This window comes from Serinus canaria (genome assembly GCF_022539315.1).
Source record: "Serinus canaria isolate serCan28SL12 chromosome 7 unlocalized genomic scaffold, serCan2020 HiC_scaffold_29, whole genome shotgun sequence".
NCBI classification, from domain to species: Eukaryota; Metazoa; Chordata; class Aves; order Passeriformes; family Fringillidae; genus Serinus; species Serinus canaria.
In genome coordinates this window covers 911,420-933,842 of record NW_026108147.1, presented here as the reverse complement: position 1 = coordinate 933,842, position 22,423 = coordinate 911,420, and the positions used below count along the sequence as shown (strand labels likewise).

Below are 22,423 nucleotides of genomic sequence, written 5' to 3'. Positions count from 1 at the left end.
TGTAAGTGTGAAATCAGAGAGAATCATAATGCACACTCACAGAGGCAACTAACCTTAAGCTAGAGAGCAGTTCAGGTTCTTTTTATCTCCTGGACTGCCATCCTCTGTCACTGATGAGTTACCTTGTCTGTACCACATCACTGGCACGGGGCTGTGCTAACTACAGCTTTCCATCAGTTTGCCCAGTTAACATCCAACAAGAACAGAAAGATTTTGCTGCCCTGAAGGGGGCAGGTTCCATATGGTTCTGACAGCAAATAAATGAAAACTTTGAAACAGAATAAATTCCACCTTACTGCAGAGGCTGCCAGCTGAGTGCACCATTCACTTATGAGCAATAATTAGTTCCAGTAAATGAGCTGTGTGGAACTGAGGCTTCAGCCAGCATCAACTCCACCAAGCCACAGGACAAAGATGAATGTTAAAATTAGCTAATTAACTTTTCCCTGGCTCAGCAGAAAGATCAATGCTCTTGACAGCTGAGGGTTCAGCACGTGGCATCCCAACAGCCCTCTGATGTGCCACCACTGCCACACAAGGCCACACAGGCAGAACCAGAGGAGGTGGAACACCCCTCTCAGGAGGGGCAAGGAGACAGAGGCACTCAACAGGGACATGAACAGAAGGATGGGGACACCTGCTACTTGTATGCCAGATGGTCAGATGGCATTTTTACCAAAACCAAATTTGCCTTTGCACTTTCATTATCTATTCCACCACCATTAAAAACGTGTCCCAGTAGTCTGCTGAAAGTCCACTGCAATAAATGTGATTTTAGCCACCAGGAGAATACCAAAAGTACCAGACAATCAAAATATAGATGCCAGAAGTGGGCAGCATTTTTTGCTGGCCCACGAATTTGCTGGATTCAGGCTGTTATCACCATTTCCACATCTTGCTGAGGAAGAGGCAAGGGAAGAAAATGAGATGATTCAAAAGTTCTTCTGCTAGAGAACAGAAGAGACACTCACCCACACAGAAATGCCTACAATTCCACGTTCAGGGCATTTAAACAAAAAGCAAGAAGTTAACATTTAAGTGCCTGGTCAGAATGGCACCAGATACATCAATGGGGTTTTCCATTTCCTGTAAGCATCCTCTCATAATCAGTGCAGAATGTATTAGGACGGGTTTCTTTTTGTTTGCATTTCTCCCAAACCCTGTTGCTTGAGACAAAAATCCAGAAGAACCTGTCCCAACAAGGAATTACTTGAAACTGGCAGTGTCTTCCAAAAACTACTGCACTGCCTCTGTGTTGAAATGGATTACTCCCAACATTTCATTCCCATTGCTTGCCTGGTGACTCATTTTCACTAAAACATCCACATCAAATCTTTCAATAGTTAAAAGAAAATTTTAAACCCCTGCAAATTGAGAAAGGTCTATTCATGGGGAAAAACATACTGCCAGTCTAAGCAGCTCAGAGTCATGAAGGTAGAGGAGACAAAGCCTGGCTTGGTTAGGACCCCGAGGAGGAGACAGGGAAGAAGAAAAGCTGTCTCAGCATTCAAGAATCTTGGCTAAGTGGGGCCTGAAATCCACAGCAGACAGGAGACACTGTTCAATCATTTATAGAAATCAAGGTTAGCAGTGTCAGCACATTTGGCCTGAGAGGAAACAGTTTCCTGATCCTCCTGACGCAGAAGTAACTTGGCTGCATTAGTGGCTGCCACTAAGTAAGGATTAAAGAATGGAAACAGAGAAGGACAAGGATAGCAAAGGATAAAATGAGCATGCCAATATTTTCACAGCTTGAATTCAGCAGCCCAGCTAGAACCCCAAGGGGTTTTTTTTCAGGAATCTCAGAGACAGAAACAACTGCTACATTTGATGGAAATATATATGCTGTCTGGGTTTTACAAATGCTGTTTCTAATAGTTTATCTGATTTTGTAACTAGCAGGGAAGGAAATCGTTCTGATGACAATTACCACTGAGGCATTTTGTTGTGTTTACTGGCACAGAGCTGTCATTAACACTCCACTTCTCTTAACCACAGCTTACTCCCCCTGTAGTTATTGAAGATAGGTCTGGGGGCTGTTTTCCTGGTCTTGTCAAGTTGAATTTTAATACACACTGCTTGAAAGATGTACCACCTGCTATTTTATATCTATAATTTATTGTATAATGAGTTCCTATAAATCCTTGTGATAGCTTAAGAGTCTTGCAAGATGGATTGCTGGACTGGTTTTTTTCTCAGTTTGTCAGCAGAGCAGAGAGAGTCCCTGAGTTTCTCTTGTCACCCCCCTTGGCCACAGATCAGCCATCTCCCTCCACTGAAGGACCTCACCTCCAGAAGAAAGGCTGTCCTAAGACTCTCCCTGCTAATGAAGAAGCTGGACGGCAATGTACTAAAGTCCTTGGATTTACTTCAGGAGGCCCCAGCTCTTTCAGACACCATGAAATGGTTGTGTGGGCACAAGCTACATCTTCACGTGCTGGAGAGGAAAAGCTCACTAGAGATTCTGGACAGGGACTCTCTAATAGTCATTTAGTGAAACAGAAACCACCAACCCTACCAGTTGGTACCCAAGAGAAAATATTTATTTAAGATCCAGGGCTGAGAAATCTTCCACCTCTTAGGGACACGCCATCCTCACCTCAATATCACACACACAGAAGATATCTTTGGTATGTGTTCATACTTTGGTCCAGCACCACATAAAGGAGCTCCCATTGGAAGCTGGAGACTTTTAAATTTGGGATTTTTTTTTTTTTGCTTGCTCTGTTGGAGATTTTCCAGGCATCCCCTGCCATCATTTCCTCCAGGCCTGCCTGAAGGTCTGCACCTTGAGAGTCCCTAGAAATGCCCACCACCACTCACAGCTACATCTGAAACAGCATCACTTGATTTTCTGCTCAACCAAAACCAATGCTCACAGAAGCAGTGTCTATCGCAGGCCAGGAACTGCTGAAGCAACTACACCTGCCCTACAATTCCTCTCAGCATGCTTCCTGCTTTGTGGAAAAAGGAGTAACCTGCTGATGACTTATGCAAATAAGCAGTGCTCCATGGCAGAGACAACGTGATACCAGAATCAGGCAGGAAGAGATGTTTCCACTGTGAAACAGGACTCACCTGCAGTCACATTATCACCCCAGAACACAGGATGGCTGGCACCAGCACATCCACATCCAGCCTTACCCCCTTCCGTATTTTCCCTTCATTCCTCATGTCTTCTCTCTTGTCCTTGCTCAGCTCTTAAGAGCAGCAAACTCAAGTGACATCTGCCTATCATCCTGCATTTGGTAAGAAATACCAATTTCATTTCAAGGTGATTGAAGCTTATGGGACACTGGTCCTATATTTAATATCTTAAGCTGTAACTCATAAAAACCCAATTCAGCAGGATGTATCTTACCAAGAAATTGGGCTAGCTGAGGTCAAGCCGAGTGTCCATAAAGAATGCACACTTCTGTGCCCTCATTGAACTTTAGGGTTTTTGAAAAATAGGAGTGTTTTTCTTTTAGAACACTCATTTCACATAGTTTTGTTTACTTTAATAAAATACCCCACATCTCTCACAAAGTTTAAAATAACGAGAAGCTGCCAGAAGTAGAAAACCACTATACTGTGAGATCAGGAGGAACTGTTGTGCTTTTTTTCCCCCCACATACTTAAAAAATAACACAAATTCATAACCATTTTTGTTATAAGCCAGAAGCTGCATGGAGCTTCCTGAGCAGCTTGAGGGCTCAAAATCAGACAAACTCACCAGGAACACCGATAGCCAGCACTGCAGGAGGCACAGATTATATTGCCAACCAAAATGCTCCTCCTCCTAATTTCCTATCAGCCTTTCTCTGATAATTCCCTTCATTTATTAGCAGTTCTAAAGTGTGTTCCACTACTACACTTTATTTGGTTTTGATTAAGCAATCAGGCAATGCTAAGGAGATGAGAAGACATGGGGTAACACAACAGAAAGAATTAAGATGCCTTATTTGCTCCCCCAAAAGAACTGTATGGTGCAACTGAAAACACTTAGCAAGTGGAAGCCAACAAGAAAAGCTGGACAAATACAGATTCCTAACTTTTGAAATTAAATCCCCATAAAGAAAATTACTATTCTCTCTCAGCACCACATGCATCAAAATGCATTCAAATAACAGTGCTTTACCCTAAGTGGACCAATCCTGGGGAAATTATCTGCATGGTGAAAAGCCCTACTTGACTTGCTGGAGATTACCAGCACAGGCTGCATCAGCACCTCACAGTGCCATGCTTTCTCCAACAAAAGCCCACACTGATTGCAACACTTTTATGAAGACAGAACGAGTCAAAAATAGTATTTTGACCTTAAGATTATGGACTTTCTGCATCACAGCAAAGCCATTAACACCTGTTGGAACAATTTTCAAAATAAGCATTCTATTCCCTAATTCTCATGGCAAACTTGCCTCTTTTTTAGAGCTAGCATGTAAAACTTGGGGGTCTTTGAGAGCAGAAGGCCAGTACTCAAAAGCACATAAGAGCTTTCTTAAAACACTATGCTCTGTTAAGAAATACCTGAATAAAGATTAAGCAAAGTGCCTGAAATCAAAGATTACTGACCCATTTGAGCACAGGAGCTGCAGCCTTCTGTAACAAAGGACTTGGGATACTTTAGCACAGTGATGAGTCACACGTAGTGGGAAGACTTAAAAGAAAACTCAGTCATACAGAGACCAGCAATTCTGCCCCCCTGGGAGAGATTTTTTTTTTTAACATTCCAAATCCACACTTTCAATTCACACATTTGAAAATTATTTCCAAGATCTGGAGGTTTCACTCAGGGAAAAAAAGGATGCACTTGATAGAAGAAGCTGCCACCAATTTTATTATCTAAAATGTGTGTCTGAACTCTGTAGGGACATATGGTGTCCCAGCACAGGCTCCACCAGAGGTAAATATGGACACAGCTCCTCCTGAACACGTGTGACAGAGGGGCCATGAAGTCTGTGAAACCAAGGACAGAATTAATCCCCTGTAACCCAGTATATGTGCTCAGTGTCACAAAATAAATAATCAATTTGCCTCAATTAGGCTACATCCTCCTGCTGTCACACAACCTCTACTTGGCAACTGCACAGCTGGGTGAAAACAACCCCTTATGTGTCAGTAACTAGTGCATAAAATTTTGCCATATTCCAGGATCTCAATGGCCTGCTCTGTAAAGGTAGCCAGGGTATTTTCAATTCAGATGGATATAGGAGATGGTTATGTTTTACTCATCACTTCACCAGTAACAGCTTGGAAAGATCAAGAGGATTTGACCAATTAGCCCAAATCTCAAAAAAAGTGAAATTAAGAAATGCCAAATAAAGACTGAGCTTGTTCTTGGTATGAAAGCAACTGTTTAAAGCAAGAAAAGAATACTACAAAAAAAAAAAGGCACCTCCTTACATGGGATTCATTTTCTTTTAGCCAATTAAGGCATATTTATGTATTTTTAAGCAAAATACACACACCAAATAAGAAAAAGTAGAGATAAATGCAGTTTAATAACCATATACACTGAAAAAATCACCTTATCACAAGAACTGGGATGAATCAGAAAATAAATGCAAACAGCTTCTCTGATTTAGCAGCGACTGACACCCAAAGTATTTAAATAAATTGCCCGTGAATTCCTGCAAGCTCCGTGCTAATGCACCCCAGAAAAGGTCAGTGCTAACAGCAGCAGGGCATAACTATCTAGAGGCTTCACCTGGTGGCAAATACTGGAATGAATTATCCCCTGAGCAGGATGGGGAAAGGAAGTTAATCTGCACCTCCAGCCTGTCAGGGAATGTTCCAGGGGATGTTGTAAAGCATGAGTCAGCAGCATTGCTGCTACAGAGGAGTCTCCTAGCATGCTCCTGGCACACAGCCTCTGCCCTTCACAGCTAGGGTATGCCAGCTGACAGTCCATCAGGAAACAGCCATTCTTTTGGATGAAATGGGACAGATTAATTGATTGCTGTTCATTCATTAACATCTTAAATGTCATCACTGACCTCTAGGATCACCATGTAATTCAGTACAGTAAAGAAAAAGGAAAAGTTAAGTTGATGGGTGAAGCTGGGAGAAATGAAATCTTAGTAAATGTATTTTAACCTTTTTATTGTTACTGCTACTGCAGCAATACCACAAACACTTTTGGTACTGCAGCCAAGACAAAACCCACCATCCTAAGTCTCGTTAACAAATTTCACAACTTCCTGTATCCAAGGATCTCAATCACTTTGCAAAGCTGAATACTTCTCCTGAGAAATACACTGGCATTTCTTTGCCTGCTTTAGAGACAAAGAAAATAAAAGAAAGAGGACACAAACTTCTAGGAATTCACCTGGCAGTTTTACAGCCATTCACAGGAACCAAAGGCCTACACCTAATCAGGTGCACCTTCTTCCTCCAGTTCAGGCCATGTCAGCCCAGCTCCTGGTCCAGTTCATCCTCCATTGGATTCTTGTGCTTTAATGATTATTTTCTTGACAGGTTACACAAGGTCCTTTCTAACATTACTAAACCAAACTTCTGCTGTCTAACTATCCCTAGCTTTTAATATTTGTTTCATTTTTTGTGTTTTTTTAAGCACAGTCCTCATTGCAAATCAATGAAATCTGTATTCCTTAGCTACCTGACTCACCTGGAATCCAATACAAAGTAACTCAGAGATTTTATTCTGCAATATTTCACCTCCCTCTTTCCTTTACAGAGGCAAAGGCTTGAAGCAACCACAGCCAAAAGGTACCAGGGGAAAAGGACAATAAACTGCTACTCCTGGGAATTAGCAATGACATTGCCAGAAAAACCCAGCTTGCTCTCCTCCTTTTGATAGACAGACATAATTTCTGAAGTGCCAGTGGTATGTGAAAAAGCCATCAGACAGCTGCTCACCCAGCCCTGACAGGCTGCAGGAACCAGGAGCTGCTTTCCTGGGAGAGATTGTACCTGCTTAGAACAAGCCTGCCACTTTAACCCTGTCCTTGCTGATGCTAAAATCAGTATTGAGACAACCACAAATGACAGGGGGCAGCTTGCACCTGTACTAACACAAGACAATAGGCAAGCATTCGGGTTTGTATCTCACATTTCAGTAGCTGCAGCCAAAAGGGATAATTAGTTACCTCGAGCATATATTTACACATCAAAAATAACTTGACAGTGCCTGGCACGACAATTTGAAAATCTCTGCAAAGCTGACAAAAACAAACAAACAAAAAAAACCCAAACCACCAACTATTGTTTAAATCAAAAAGGAAAAACAAAATAACAAAGAGCAGCCCACACCCTGTGCCCCATTCATTCCCACATTCAAAGAGAGGCATCCTACCTTTCCGACCTTTGAACGAGAAGATCCCAATCAGCACGCTGTGTCCAAGACTACCCACTGAAGAATCTGCTAATACAAAACAAAGGGAGGGGCAAAAAACCCCTGAAAACACTGGATTTTTGCTGAAAAACCGTTTTTAGCTACGAGAAAAGTTTTTCTTCTATCATACAAAGACAAAAAAAGCATGAACATACCCATACAGTATACAAAGGTGTGTCTGCATATAACACACAGTATGTATGCATCAATGTATAAACAAATCCACAGAAGTTTATTACTTATTCATTTGAATTCATCCAGCGTGCACTGCTACAGATTTTAATCTACAGCAGACAAAACCCAAAAAGCTTCAGCATAAAGGTACAACCCTCTCAAATTTTCAACAACAAATTCTCTCAAACAAACAAACAAAGCTGACATTTTGGAAATAAAATCATTACCAGCTCATATGCTGCCATACCCCAAAAGCCTATCCTTAAAGAACTGCTGCATAATCATTCTCCCGGAGTGCTGTTATCCATGGGCTCGCTGCCTGCCTCCAGCCAGACGCAGTCTGCAAGCCACCAGCTTGTCTCTACCATGTGCACGTCAGGAAAAGGAAAACTGCAAATTAGCAGAAGTCCCCGCAGTGGTGAAAAGGAAAAGAGGGTGAGTGGGAGAGGAAGAGGGAGTTCACTGGCCACAGAAAATTCGAGAACGACGCCAAGGCAGCCAGCTCCGCCATCATCCACTTACAATAGGATGCTGCACCTCGCGGCTGCTGAGGCGGTTCGTCAAGGGGCTGCTGCTATCAAGTGCCTGACAGGCATTTTAATTGCATCCAACCAAGTGTGTCCCCAGGAATCAGGCCTTTAATGCTGTGGATATCATCAGCTGGTTCCTTTTGTGCTGCTGCCAGACGCACGCAAGGCTGCACTGCACACAGGCAGCAGCGCAGCCGGGCTCTGCCGTGATGCCGATCCAACCCCAAACGGGGTTTATGGATGGTACGTGACAGAAAGGAGGTCTGGAAGGATTCAGTATTTTCTGCTTTACAGATCAAGAAGGCAATTGGCTCTTCCTGGTTTATTTTTCTGTCTAGCCCTGTTCACGTGTTGGAACCGGCTTGACTATGCTGCTGTTTGAGCCTTGCATTTGCTTATTCACACCGAGCGGAAATAAAACCAGGGAAAATGCAGAAGTGCTGCAGGATTGCAGGGGCAAGCAAGAACCCTTCAGGACTAATACAAGAGGATAACAGGGCTCACTGCATAGTTCAGTTCGGAAACAAGTTCTTTGTGAAGTGAGGACTTCAGTTTTACTGCCACTATGCAGTGTCTGCTATGTCTGCTTTGATCTCATCTCCTTATTCCAAGGCTTTCTTTAGGGCAACATTATTCTCAGTAGGAAAAGGAACCTGTGAATTTAGAAATCACCTTGTGTTCTGTGAGGAGCTGGGGTGCTGAACACCTCAGCTGGGGAAGGATAGATAAATGAATTTTTTAAAAGAATATGAGAAAAATTAAAAGTTGAACTGGTTTGTTTCCAAGCATTTTTAGTTTGTAATAAAGCACCACACACAGCAAAGGAGCAGTCAGTCAGGAGTAACCAATGAGCCCAGCACACGCTGAAGGACTGAAGACAAGATTAAATTTCCCTGTACTCAGGACACACGAGTCAACTAGGTTCACTCCCCAGCAGTAACCTGGTGTTTCTCAGTCCCTGTGACAGCAGAGCACTTGACAGGAAAGGCTATCAACAGGAAAATGAAACATCTGCCCACCACAAAACTTGGGAGAGGTCCAACAAACCCCATTTACCCCTGAGTGCGCCAAGGGGCTTACAGGAAGGAGTAACAAATCCCCCATTGATTTCCAGGGGTTGTCTCCCAAAATTCTGGGGGTAGAGAGCTACAAAGGGAATCAATTCCCTTCTGCCTTCCCCCGCAACCACAGGATGACTTCACACATCCATCAACCGTTGCATCAAACAGAAATTCCACCCTCGCTGCTATAAACAGATCTTAGTAACTTAAGAGCATCTTTCCTGAGCTGACAGTTTTCCCCCACTCTCTCAACCACCACAGCAGTGAGGACGATGAGGAAATGGAGGAAGGCAGGCTGCATGGGACAAGGATGACAGGGCAGCAAGCACCACATGGCAGCAAAAAGGCCTTTTGGAAGGAGCAGGAAAAAACAAGCCAGAGTGGCACTAACGCAATTCTTCGACCTTTCCTCTGAAAAAGCTTCCTGTGACTCATGGGCAGGGGTGCCTGCTGCTGCCACTGCAAAGATCATCCCCTGCAGAAACCAAGGAAACCCTAATCCTGCCTTGCTACCATCTCTCCCTCACTTCTCCAGCTCCCCTTCACTGGCCAAAGCAACCAGGAGCTCTGGGGGCAAAAGCATCGTGGAGTTGGGATGGTGGAGGAATAAGAAGTCCTGAAAACTGTCCTGTAACCCAAGAGAACTCCTGTGGCTCACAAGGGATGGACACGCATTGCCAGCCTGTGTCCTACACCCTGGGGCCTGGGGATGGACCTTCAACCAGCTACCCAAACCACCTTCAGGCTGCCCATTTCCAGAGACACAGTGGCTGCTGATCAGCCCATGGCAAATGGTTCCATCTTAAGATACTGCAAATAAAAACCAGCTTAATCATCAAGTTTGTTCCGGCTGCCCTGAGATATGTTTTCACACCTATAAAAATACTTCTGAAAAGACAAAAGGCATAGGAGGAGACAGGAATGAAGAGCCTAATCCAGATAGATGCTGGAACACAGAGAACACTCAGCCCTGTCTGAGATTTAACCTCATGTTTACCTGGCTTGCTTACAGGAGTAGGAAACTCATCACATAAAATCAATGCATCCCAACACAGTGAAAATACAAATGTAAGGAAGTTGACAAGCCAAAATCCTGGAGATTATTAAATTACATTTTTAGCATTGTACTTCTCAAAGAGGAGTAAAGACATTTACCATCTCAGAAAATCTCACCACTGTGACTGAGGCCTGATCTAAACTCAAAAAGATTTTGCTGGTTCGGGTGGGTTTTATTTCATTATCACATCCACACAAGATAATGAACTCAATTTCATTACTGTCCAGCTGCAAACTGAGTCCCTCTGTGCAAGATGCTGGGCAAAACAGAAGGCAGCTGCCATGACAAATTAGGAGAGCCAAAACCCTAAATAGATATTGGTAGTGTTCTCCACATTTCAGGATAATGAGGGGATGGGAGGAGGAAAGAACAATCATCAGTTTGGGCTTTCCCAAAGTCACACACAACCTCTGCTCCCAAACAAAGCAAGATGCTTCCACAACCTCAGCCTAAGATCTTTCTACCCAAATCACTGCTGAAGCCTTGCAAACAGTGTTTAACAAAGGACTTGTGGGTTGGTTGCTTCTTTTTTAGCAAAGACTGGATGAACATTTTATGCAATGCCTAAAATAGCTTCCAATATCATCAGTGATGTAGATTAAGAGGCATAGGTCTACTGAACAGGAACTGCACCACTCTGGTAAAAATAGCCCTGGAACAGGGAATTTTCTTTTTATTCACTATTGTCTTAGCACTTGAAACAGGGATGACTGCCTTCTGGAGAGCTTGAGAGGAGACAAATGCTTCACCAGACTCTCTAAATATTGTCTGATCTTCTGCAGTAGTAATAAAGATCAGACTATCTATTTTACTATCCATTTGAGGGGAAAAACGTGGGGTTTTTCCCCTTCCCAAGGCAGGGGAAAACACAAAATAGAAGAGCATTCATTAATTCAAGAAAAGCAGATGCAGTTTAGCACACTAGCTCTTTCACCAGGGTTATGTAGTGAGGAAGGCTGTAAGGTGGAGTCTTCCTCTGTGGTTACTGACAAAACAGAGGATGGATGTGCAGCACTAATGAAAAGCCACAGGCTGAGTTAGCAGCCTCTGGGGATAACGAGGATTTCAAGGCAGCTTAGAAAGTTTCAGGATGCAGGGGGACCCTGGCTTTGTTTTTAGTCTTCTCCTCTATGTACAAGCATGCAGGAGCTGATCTGCCCACCTCCTGCAGCCAGCCCAGGGCCCTTCAACCACACCATTTCCTTTAGACCAGCAGTGCCACCAGCTTTGTATCCACAGCAGATCCCAACCATCTTTACAGGACTCATCTGTCCTTCCTCCCAGGCTCCCAGGAAAACAGGCCTGAACTGGTGACATTGCCCTTCCCCAGCACTGATCCACAGTCACCCCCTATGGTGACCAGCTCTCTTGACACACCAGCTGATAAAACAGGGGGTTCTGTGCAGCATGATTCTATAAAGAATCTTCAAATCCCAGGCATATTATGGCCTCTCTTTCTCCTACTTCAGCTTATTTGTTTTAAACGTGTCAGACAGATATTTCCAGGCATGATCTCTCTTTTGTGAATCCTAGCAGACTCTTCTCAAGTAAATAATTGATATGTGGAATATCTAGAAAAGGATTTTCTATTTCTCTCTGTGCCAGCATGTCACTAAATCAAGGTGGAAGATGAAGGATATTCAAATACTCCTAGGTCTGTTTTGCAGAACAACCAATACTGCACTTAACACTTTGAAGCCACCAAATCCTTTGATTTTCTGAGGAAACCCTTCATTTCTAGATTAGAGAGCAGTGAGAACAAAAGAATAAGAAAGCAAAATTCATTATATGTGTCTGTTAGTCCCTAAACCTTGCATCTATATGTGGCAGCGATACTAGTAACAGCTGCAACACAAGTTTTGGGGTATAGCTGCCCCAAAATAAACCCTCCCCTCTGTCCTGGGTACTGCCTGGGATGGGGAACAGCTTCATCTCACTGCTTGTTCAGCCTGCTCTTTCTGGGGTGCTATCGTCCCTGACAGCTGGGCAGAAACAAACACCCCAACCTCCAAATCCATCCACAAAGGAAAAGCAAAGAGGTGAGTGAGCAATCACACCCCAAATTTTGACAAGGCAGAAGCAAACCTCCAGCTCAGAGAATCACTGAAACTTTGTAAAGACATCTGATGTGTCCCAACTGGTACAGCCCAAAAGTGCCTGCACTGCTCCTGCAAGGCCACCCAAATTTCCAGCTGATTCCCTGTGTTTCCCCCAATATGAAAGGCAGTTGATGGCACCAACCCTCCTGCAGAAACCAATGCTACCTGAGAGTGACTTTCCACAAAAGCAGATGACTGCACTGCACACATGCAGGGATGGCTCTGAGGGCTGAGACAGGGCTGTGCAGGCAGCACTGCATTAGTGGGAGGCTCCAAGACCACACCAGTGAACACACAGCCCGTGTCCTCATGGGTGTCCACGTGACAAGCTGTGCATCAAAGAGAAACCCCAACTGTTTCTCCATCCTATCACATGGTTCATGACTAAGAAAATACTGCAGATAGAATCTGTACCACTTGTTCTCACCTTTTTTCTCTCTTGGCCTACCAGTGGGGTGATGAGTCAAGGAAAAAACTTTCTTACTGTAAAATATCACAGCTACTGTAATAGAATTTATTAATGTATCAGTTTGTACTTCACTTAACCAGGTAATCCAATGCTTTTAAATTAAATGTCATGTCATAACTTTTAACAGAAGCCTTAGCTATTATTCTATATTAAATCTATAAATAAAATATTCTAAACTAATGAATCATTTGTTGAAGTAGATTTTGCAAAACATGCAATTAAAATATAAACAAAGCTGGCATGGTCTTAAAGACCTATAAAGCAGTAACTGCAATGCAAAATACACAGATTTAGCTGTTTGTCTAATCACAGGGTTTGGATGGTATTTCCATTCAAATACTATTTATATTTAGGAAAACATGATTTTTCAGTCAATAGGACATTGGTATATAGTTAATGCAGTAATGAAAATAGAGGTTTGCCTGAAACAGGTTGGTATCTGTTACCTCTTCCAGTGAAAAGGTATTTGCTTAAAGATCAATCTTTAGATTGATCCACTTGATCTTGATTTAGGTCAACTTAAAGATCAATATTTTCTCAGAAATATGCTCTCTAGCAGCTAAGTACTGCCTTCCTAAAAGCTGCCACATGATTATTTACACTTATGTCCATACTTTCCTTCAAGAAATATATTTTTAATTTGGTTAGCTCAGCTAACTGCTGTTCCTCGACAGCAAAAGCAACCAGACAGGCAATGGGAATTGCAGAAACATGTAGTAACATGTAGCACAATTGGTTTCAACAGCTTCTCACTTAGCAACACTTTATGTAAGGAAGGCAGTCAGGCAGAAACCCACGGCAGCCGAGCCGTGCCGAGGGGAAGCAGCTCTCAGCTCACCTCAGAGGACAGACAACAAAAGCAGCCTTATGAGCACACTGCTGGCCCTCAGCCTGACCCACATGGCTGCAGACATGGCCCTGCCAGAATGATGTAACAGCTTATCCCCTCCTGACATGGGCAGCCAGGCTGAGCCTGCCCAACGCCTGCCCTGCACAGGCTGCAGGTTTGGCTCCTGCTGGAGGACCTCACTGGGGTGGAGAAGGCACCAAGGCTGGGCCCTGCCTCTCCACAGTACCCCTCAGATTGTACTTTAGGATCTGGAGCCAGCAATTTTACTGGCTCTGTGACCTGCCATCCCCCAGACTTCCACCTGGTCCGCAGGGTGCAATTGGTTCAGATAAAGTCTGACCACTTATTAACAACACCGTAAACCCTGAAAAATAAAGATGTTCTCAGCACTTGCAAGAAGGCTTCCTGCCTCTTTTGAGAAGGTTTCAAAAAGAAAGTTAGTCTTTGGGGCACAATGGCTCCTGTATTTGAGCAAAAACCCCATGCAATGATGCAGAACCTGTGAGTGAGGAACCAGCAGAAGAGCACTATTAAGAAAGACCACAGAAGGAACTAAGAGGAGAGAATAAATGGAATAACTAATACACATTTGCTCCAAGGTTCTCTCTGCACCAATTGGCAAAAAGAATACAACTGAATCATTAATAATTGAAGGAACTTGAAGACAAAGAGATTTTCATCCAACGTTAAAGGGATGAAAGAGGGCTGTAATGAGAATTCTGATGACGGAATCATTTGCGGAGGGACTGGGAAGAAGGAGGTTATATTTTAAAGAAATGGTTCCTTTGTAAGACAAGAGCAAGTATTCTCATTACTAATGCAGACAGACACATCTGAAAGACCTTATTCAGCTGATGGTGTCACCAAACACCCTTCTGGACACAAGCTCTCCACTAACAATACCAAACAAGGATAGGAGACTGCTGTAACAAAATATAAAGTGTCACTTGTTTATTCTTTTTAGCTTCATAAATCATTTAAGGATGAATATTAACAAGCAGCCAGTTTTCTGTGCCTCTCTTAACTGGTGATTCTCTGCACATAGTTGATGGGAGCTTGAGCTTTCCCTGCTTTTGGAAGTTGGTCTTGCAGACCAAGTCAGGACCAACATCAGTAGCAAACATGGGGGGTTATCCCTTCTTAGAGGCTGAATCTTGTACAGGCAATTTCCACTGACACCTTTTAAAGGCCCATCAGCAGTGGAGACAGGCACAGTCATGTCAGCCTCTAGCTCAAGGCCTGGAGTTTTGCACCAGACAGTTTCTGAGCAAATGAACTGTGCTAAGAGACAAACAAACAGCACATTAATTTCACTGGCTTGCTGCCATATTCGAGGGGAAAGATGTTAATGGAACTCAGCAAGACTGAAATGAAACATTTTCCTCATACAGAATAAAAAGCTTCAATTTCAAAAACAGAAAGAGATCAAACTAGATAAATTTCTGAAGAGGAAGAAAAGTCAAAAGCAAAGAAACAAAAAGAAAAAAAAGCCACTAAAACAAACAACCAAAAACCCACAAAACCAATGCACAACACCACATCATTTACAGAAAGTACTAAGATCCTAGTGTGAACCAAAAGCTCACATTATCAGAGTAACCAACTCCAAATTAACTACTGATCCCCTAAAGCTATCCTTGCAATCCTTCCCAAGTCCCAGCGTGGGGTTTGTGACAGTGCAAACCACAAAGGGCTTTTCAGATTCACACTGTAACATCATCACTCACCACAGCTAACTCAATGAGCAGCAACTAGCAAGAAGCCAAGACAGAAATAACTGGAAACTATTTTATTTTGTAATGCCTTGGTAGAAATGATTTTACTCTTCAGTAACTTGAAAAATAAACTACTGTGACCAGAAAATGCTTTTTTCCCTTGCAACATGTGATCAGCAGATGAATGGAAGGCAGGGTGCAAAGGCAGGTATCAGCTCAAGATAAAAAAAACCTCCTGACTGCATGCCCCTAATATCCAGAAGCTTGCCATCTGATAGAGAACTTGGAGAGTAAGATAAACTAAAGAGCTTAAGGCTTTTTTTTTTGTGCTTTCATTTTATTTTTATTCAACAACCACTCTACACGTTGCTATTTAATTTCTGTGGCTCAAGGTTTTGCCCCTTTAAAAGACCAAAAGATTCTCTCATCCTGAACTAATCTTTTATTCTTGAATGGCACTGGACTGAATCCCCTTATTTCCCCTGGGTATACCAAGGGTAGTGACAGCTGATCCTTGCCTATACTGCCCAGTCAATTATTCTTATTTTCCTTCTGAAGCCCACAAAGACTCTTCAGTACTGAAAGCTCTCCCAGTGTGAGGGCACCTGCTAAGAAATTAATGCATGAGACAAAATAATGGGTGGGAGGAGGAAAGGGGCTGTAAGGCACCAAGTAGCTCACTGGAACCAGAGGCAAGAGCTCAGCCCAGCTCCTGCATCTCTGCCCTGGCCACTCTTACACTGTATTGTTTCCTTTTTGTCCACACAGCAGCAGCTTGAGACTCAGCTCCAAATCAGAGTTTGAGGTCCTGCATTCACCTGTTCCAACTCACTGTCACATGTGTAAATACAGACAGACAACAGCTGCCAGCTGCAGGTGAGGTCTCAGAGGGGACCTGCTGAGCTGGTACTGCACGACACAGGAATCTCTGAGAACAGCACAGAGGTTTGGCTGCCACAAGATCCTTCCTCACACCTCCCAGTCCATGTGGAGGGGGAGCAGCAAAGAATGCAAAGAGGATGCAGCTTGAAAATTGAGAGCAAGTGCTGTTTGGACTGGTCCTAGAACTAACACACACAAAAATCCTCAATCAAACAAAATCCCTACAAGCAAAGAGAAGCTGGGTCCAAATCCCTTATAGCTCATGCTGAGATCAACCAAGAATGTCTCTACCAGTCTCTCTAAGTGAAAGAGAGGAAAACCTCTGGGTTCAGCCAGGTGTCTTCAAGCTCTTAAAAGCGAAAGACTACCCCAAAGAATCTGCTAAGATAAGAAAATTAAAAAATAAAGATGGATTTTAAATGGAAGATTTGTCTTACCTGAAGATTCAGAGAAACTGCATTACAGGAAGTGAAGCCCAGCCATAGACACAGGTCCTGCTGCAAGCCTGGCTGCTCTCAGGGAAGAGCCAATCTGAGCCAAGGCTGACCTTAGGGACCAGAGTTTGGGGAGAGAGGGAGGAGCCCCTCATCTTCCCAAGGAGATCCCAGCAGGAGCAGAGGCTCCCACTGAAAAGCCCAGCTTTGGCAAACATGGGATACACAGGCAGAGCAAAGGCCAAGCTGACAAACAGGCTCACTCAGCTGCTGGCTGTTCATCCATGCTGGTGCCATCTGCTTTACTCCATCCTTGGAGGGCTGCAGCAGCAAGGAGGAACAGAGGCTGTGTGCCACCCTCCTGCTGAGGAGCACAGGAAAGGCAGGCTGCTCTGTGGGGACAGGAGGCTGCTCCTTCCCCAAAACAACCTGTGTGGAAGGGGCCAGGCTGCAGGGCAGGCAAGAGGGACAGAAGTGAGGGAATGAGACCAGAAAAGAGCTGAGGAAAGCAGCCAGGTGACTTGGTGACCCATCCCAGGCTGAGCAGAAGGGAGCAAGGAGGCTGCAGAGCCAGGAGTGAAGTGGGATTTCAGCATGGGCAGAAGAACACCCATGAAACCAGAGTGCTGCCCAAGCTGGATGGTGCTGACTGGCGTGCAGCCCTCGGGCTGCTCCAGCAACCTTAGCAAGAGGAGGGACCCCACATTCCTGCACCTTTGCAGGATACACAGCCATGGCTTCCAGGGACAACACTCCTCCTTCCAGAACTTATTCCCAGATTAAAACTACCCTGATATTAAAGTTCTAAGTACATTTGAGGCCCAGATTCCTAAAAAAATTTGTTTACTGATTTCAGAGCTGTGTGGCTTCAAACAAGAAGACACAAGACAACCTTTGAGGTTGTCACCAAATGCAACACAGCCACAAGCTCTGGGACTGCTCCCTGAACACATGCACATCTCAAATGGGTTTGGGGATACCAATATTGGATCTCTCATCCCATCCCAGCACTGATGCCATCCTCTCACCCATTGTTGTTGGTAAAGCCTCAGCACAGGAATCAAGTGCTGGAGAACTTCATATATATGTGTGTATATATATATCCAGACACAGAGCACAGAACTGTGAAACACCCCATCTGCTCACGTTACAACATTTGAAACACATGCAATTAACTGAACTGAAATGGCATAAGGATCACTCAGTGTCTTTTTCCCTGACTCCCACTATTTCCACCTTCCTCTCACCCTAACATATGGGAATGCCATATGAATGGATCATGCTAAAACTGGAGCCTGCAAAATCTATTTTTAATACAGATTATGGGGGGATATTGGCAGTCCCTGGTGCAGCATTGTTTGCCTTACAAGTTTGGTCTGTTACTGCTTCTGGCAAGCCCCACTTCCAGCACTCCAAACTCTTCCATATTTTTCCTCGGTGTTGTGAAATAAAACTCAGTTTCCATGAGAGTTCTTTGGAGGGTACTTTGCAGGAATAGCAGGTCAGGAGAGAGTTAGCACAATGCTGTTTTTCCAGCCTGCTGCTGCCTTTCTGAAGTAGCCATGAGATGCCCAGTTTTCCCTGTCAAAGCTACCAAGGTATTTATTAATCAGTCATGTAGGGCTGTTGCCCTGAGCTTTCATGAAATGTCATGGAGACACACAAATCATGTGCTGCCCCAGGAAATGGACAGAGAAGGGTCTACATGGGGTTTTATTGTCCTCTGGTACAAACTGGGAAGGTATACAGCTTTTTCACCCACTCTTAGGAGCTGAAAACACAAGGTCAAAGTCTTAGCAGGAGAAATAATTGGAGCAACCAGGTTTGTCTGCCTGTTGATTATTAATCCTGATGCAAAGCTAGGGAGATGTACATTAGAGATCCATCAGCAAACAGACACAAAAATGAAGACTCTCTTTACAAGGCCACAGCAAGTTTTACTAGGCACTTTAAAGCCAAGGCAGGTCAGGTCAACCAGTTATTATTGCTCTGAGCAGCTCAGACATCAGTGTCAGCATACACTACCTGAAATTGCAATGGTTATCAAGAACACCATTTCCTCCTACCCTTGAAAATCAACCAAACCTCATCTTTATAGCCAAATGCATGATCAGCAATGCAGCTCAATCCAAAACCAATATCAGAGAAAAACCTTCAGGAGAGATCATAAAGGACTAGAGGGAACATGTACCAAAATAAAGTGATTTGGGACAGTTACTACTTCTTTCCTTTTAACCTGTACAGGCACATCAGAACTGGGATCCACTGGAAAGTTTTTCTTCTATAATGAATTGAACAAGGGAAAAAAAATCACCAATTCACACATACAAAGAGGATCATGTGGATGCAGAGTTTCTAACTGATTCCAGAAATTACATTCATATTTGTATATTGGATTTTACTTCAGAAAACACGGGTGCTGCCTAGGCAAAAAGGAATGCTGGGACCTATCCAGCATTTCCAGCTGTGGCTGGAGACAAACAAGCCAGGGATTCACAGAGTTCCCAGTAGTTAAGGAATGGAGGCAGGGTGCACTGAAGCAGCTTTAAAAATGTTTAACAAAGCAGAAAGTGGAACTGATGTGTCATAAACTACTATCAACTACCATGAAACTGTTACCTCATTTTAATGTGCCACAAATCTAAGCCAGCCTCTTCAGGGTACCACCATTTCACACACGGAGGCAGCTCAGAGTCTCACACTTAAAATACTTTCACATACTTCTTTTGCCCTCAATGAAAAAGAAATTCCCACTCATTTCTTCCTGGCTACTCTCTGCAGGACTGAAACTTCAGAAATGTTCTCATGGTTTTCCCTGTGACAGTAAAATTTGTTGGCAAGGCTGTGCTTTCTTGTATATCAGGTTTCTACTCTTTACAGGCAAACTCTCTTTTCTCCTCATCACTCAGTACCAGAGATTTTATTTCATTTTTCGTGATGTAACCATAGATCAAGGGATGTGAAACATTTTAGAGCACAGCTACGATCTGTCATGGATTAGGCACCCATGTAAAGGAATAGAGATCCTGTGCTGCACAGAAAATCAATTCCTTCTTCAGAGAAGCTCGGGAAGAAGTGGGTACCTATTTCTTATGGTCGGTGTGGCCAAACTCAACTGGGAAAGAAGCCCAGGCTGAGACACAAGCACCAGAAAAAGCCAGTAAGAAATTAAACCTTCAAGAAGCAGTAGGTGCTGGGGAGAGGCAGCATGCCTGAGATGGAGCTCAGGGGAAGAGACAGCTCAGCTTTGGTGACCAAGGCACTGCCCTCACATGACAGCAGAGCCCTTGAACTGGTCAGGTGGAGCTCCCCCGTCCCATATGTTCCTCTGGCTCAGAGTCTGATCCACTGTGCCTTCCTTCAGCAGGGGGAAGACAGGGAGTGGGAAGAGGGCAAATTAATTCAGAAGCTCTTGGCAGGGATGTAAGTAAAAAAATAAAGCCAGAAGTTATGTAGAGCAAGCCCTGTGCTGCCAAATGAAGTCACGTGTGGCATAGTTCTGATTTGAGTATATTTTTTTAAGTCTTTATTGTTGTTGTTATTATTATTATTAGCATTTGGCAAAAGGAGACAGGAAATACCTTGCTGGTGATGTCTGCTCCCAGCACAAGTCAGTTTGGAATGCTGAATAGCTTACCCTGAAAAAAAAGGGAGAACCAACTATTTTCAGCCCCAACCTAGACTGTTACTCACGTAAGCAGCATTGCAACCATTTTAATTTTGTTTCTATTTTATAAGGGGCTACTATATGAGGAGAACAAACATTGCCAAGAATGTTCACTTTTCTCCTCCTCTCAACTGGGCATGGTCTCAGGGGGAGGGGGAACTTTGCACACACATGCACTTGTGGAAGTTGAGTTCAATTTAACAGGAGAGAGCCTCTGTTCAGTTAAAAGCCTTATAAAGAAATGAACCCTAAAAGAATCCAGCCTTTCAGATACATAAACACAAAACCAGAATACACTGGCTCATCTGTAAAGTGAAATACATGGTTCCACTGGAGGATAGAAGTAACTCCCAGTCAAGCCAAGGGTTGACTGACTGACATGAAAGACTTGCTCCCTGCAGCAGCAGAACGTATGGTCTAACAGGGAATCAAATTTGGAAGGAGCCTGTTTTTAACTCCTGGGCAAAGAAGTAGCTTAAGCATAAGGAGGTTGTAAAATTATGTTGCTTACAAAAGATAGGCACAGTTTAGAAATATATAGAGCATCAAATTCATAGAACACTAAGCAAGCCACCTACAAATCTCTTGCTTGAAGTGAAAGCCAAAAATACAGCTCTCTTCTCTGACAGAATACATCCCTCCATCTGTTTGCTGCTTCAGGTCAGATTAAATACTGCAGCTTCCTAGAAAGCTAAATAAACTTTACCTAAAGGGACCCTCAGAACACTGACATGTGACTCTGCCTGCCTTTATTCCTTCTCTCCAGAAGCACATGTTATGCACATATGTTTAAGAAACCAGTGTTTCTTCAGAGATGGCATTACGTGCTTCACAAGGCCACATGTCCAAATTGGCTCTATTCGAATGTTTCATGGACCAAACAAAATTAGTCATTCACTTTTAGACCACCACAAATTCATGACAGAAACACAGCTCTGATAACCAGCCATTTATAAATTGCTCTTTCATATCCTGGCCTCACCTACCTATTTTCTTATAGCCATGGATGACAGAAAACACAGGTGTATGCTGTGTGTGGAAGCAGGAACTGATGGATTTACAGCCATTTTTAAACCAAATGAGAAGCCAGTGAAGGGACAAAGGGAGTCTGACGTGTCATAATAACAACAATATCTCATTTATCTCCTGTGGTTAGGATAAAGATAAAACTTAAAATGACTACAGCTGTGCAGTTCTTCAAGAAGAAATAGGGCAAGAGAAGCCACAACAGAGCAGCAGCCAAGCACAAGTTGATTGATGATACCAGTAACCCTTCAACGTGTATTGTCTCAATCTGGTGTCAGCCCACCAAATTACTCAGGAGCACTTGCTAAATAAATGTGAATCACTTTGTTGCAGCAGCCTTTTTCACTTGACACTCAGGTGTGACAGCTGCACCAGCATGCAGCAGCCCCCACAGCTTGCTCACCCAGGACACACACACTTCCTTTCACTCACAGAAGGTTTTGAGGTTTGCTCTCAAAGCCCAGACTGTCACAAGCTCACATGATGCAGCCACAGCCATACACACATGCACCAGCAGCCTTCAACTCATAAAAGTCACCACCATAAGAAGCATAGTGAGGTGACCCTGTGATTCCCTCTGCTGTCTCCCCAGAGCTTTCAATGGGACCAAGAGAACTCTGTGTGAAATTCACCTACAAAAAGTAAACTACTATGGAGTACAAAGTAGTTTGTTTGCTTGAGTAGTGCTACATTGTTAAATCACAATCCTGTACCTCTCTTGCAGAGTAAGGCATGCCTATATAAAAAACCCCATAAATTTCAAAAGGATTGCAGCCTGGTGCAAAACCCCTAATGGCCAAGTCCAGGCAGGTTTGCTCTACTGCAGAAGGGCTGTACTCCTTGTAGAGAAAGACAAGCCTCTCAATGGTGAACAAGGGCTCCTTGACTTCCATGCCCACCAAAGCCTGCATCGGGCTGCAGGACAGGCAGCAGGATCATCACTGCTCACAGCACATTGGCACGGTGCAAAGCTCCACATTTCTTCCTGAACTGAATGCAGCTCTTCCCTTCTTCAACTCTACCACCTCTCACTGTCTCTCTAAGCTGAAAAATAAAAACTTCAGTTTGACAGAACCACGGGGAAATACAAGGACACAAACATGTTATTCACAATCCAGAAAGT

General features: G+C 43.6%; 1 protein-coding gene across 11 annotated transcripts in view; it reads right to left on the bottom strand.

Annotated features, from left to right (window-relative positions):
* MAP2 (microtubule associated protein 2) overlaps positions 1-22,423 on the bottom strand; it is a 127,022-nt gene that overhangs the window by 73,034 nt on the left and 31,565 nt on the right. For 9 of the 11 annotated variants that reach the window (XM_050987579.1, XM_050987578.1, XM_050987573.1 and 6 more), the window contains one exon: positions 7,298-7,363. The exons of 1 other annotated variant lie outside the window; for it this stretch is intronic. The gene's annotated coding sequence lies outside the window, so the exon portion shown is untranslated. The remainder of the gene's footprint in view (positions 1-7,297; positions 7,364-22,423) is intronic. One more of the 11 variants, XM_050987575.1, reaches the window with a different exon arrangement.